The sequence below is a fragment of the Aplidium turbinatum genome, chromosome 2 (assembly GCF_918807975.1).
Source record: "Aplidium turbinatum chromosome 2, kaAplTurb1.1, whole genome shotgun sequence".
In the NCBI taxonomy this organism is placed as follows: domain Eukaryota; kingdom Metazoa; phylum Chordata; class Ascidiacea; order Aplousobranchia; family Polyclinidae; genus Aplidium; species Aplidium turbinatum.
In genome coordinates, this window is record NC_137473.1 from 50,487,224 (window position 1) to 50,488,777 (window position 1,554).

Consider the following 1,554-nt stretch of genomic DNA (forward strand, 5'->3'; position numbering starts at 1 on the left):
TAGTTAATTTCTTTTTTAATCGAAAGCCTTAGTTGGTCAGCATATTTGGTTCGAAGATCAAGCGGAATCTTTCTACTGTTATAGTACAAATCAAAAAAGATTTTTTTTTTAAATGTCCCGCTTTGCTCCAGCCGTGGGGCAAAGCGGGACACTTCATTTATGCATGATTTGGTACTGTTTAGCCGCTTCTCTCAAAGACAACTTCATGCTTTTCACATCTTCTATTGCATTCTTAATATTGATAGCCTATCCGTCCATTTACCTATTTCAGTTTTTCTCTTATAGCGACGAACCATTGTCAGAATTAAATTGTGTAGGCCTACCGGTACAATTTAAATGAATGCTGATAAACATTTTACAATCTTGAAGGCTGAAAAAGTTATAAACAAAAATTCAATCAACAGAAGAACCACAGATACAATCTAGACTTCTAGAGTCTCATGTTGCCCTAATGCACTGGCCCACTTTGCCCTAATACAGCTGTCCCACTTTGCCCCAAAGTATAGCCTTTGGAAAATTACATCTCTGCTGAAACCTGTAAAGTTTTAGGTAAAAGTTGCTTTTGTTACCAACAAATACTGTCTCAATGTCTAAGATAAAAACAAAGCTACCAACAAATTCGCTTATGCTAACGAATGTGGTAGCTATTTTTCCATCTCTTTCTTATAACAAACCATGCCAAAAACACATTTTACTTCCTCACGACACGCGTTGTGCTCTGCCAGTTGTTACGGACAATTTTCAAATCAAACGTCAAATAAAACCGTTCAGGTCTACTGAATCTTAACGTATTACGTCATGGAATTTTTCTTAAAAAATGAGCCAATATTGCACCATCGTTCGTAAGACCTGATGAAACATTGCATCATCACATTTGAACACCTGTTTGAATTGCTTCACAATTCCTTTCATTATTACGTCACATAGCTGCTTACGTGAGTTTGAGATATTGCAAATTATTCTGATCATTCGTAAAATTTTTGCTTGAAAGTTAGTCGCAAATTTAACTGTTTTGCTTAGTGCTTGCTAGCTGGACAAAATTTCCGTCTTTTATCTAAGTAGTTTGTTGTAGTGACAAGTTTTTAGTGGTGTATCGCGTTGCACCTCATTTTCGATAGCCGCGGGCTAACTTTACAGAAATACACTTTTTGAATAGACGTTTCAGAAGAGTGTTTCTCTTTCGGTCATTACACACAGACGAACGGATCCGGAATCTTATGTTACAATTTTCCCACGAAGAAATTATGGTTTCCCGCTGTGACCATAAATAATAAAAGACGTTACTCTGACTAGTGTTTGGTACTGAAGCAAAATAATAAAAGACAAAGTTGTTGGTTTGGTAGGCTACAGAAGCAAAGAAATAATAAAAGAAGATCTTGTTGGTTGGTAGTCTACAGAAGCACAAGAAAATTAAAGACTTTTCTTCTCAGTTGGTACTGAAGAACTTCAAGTTAAAAATTAAAGGCGTTTCTTTGTTGGTTCTGAAGAAAAAACAACATTAGCATTCATTTGAAGAAAAAAGATTAAAGACAATCGATCTGTGCTTAAAGATTC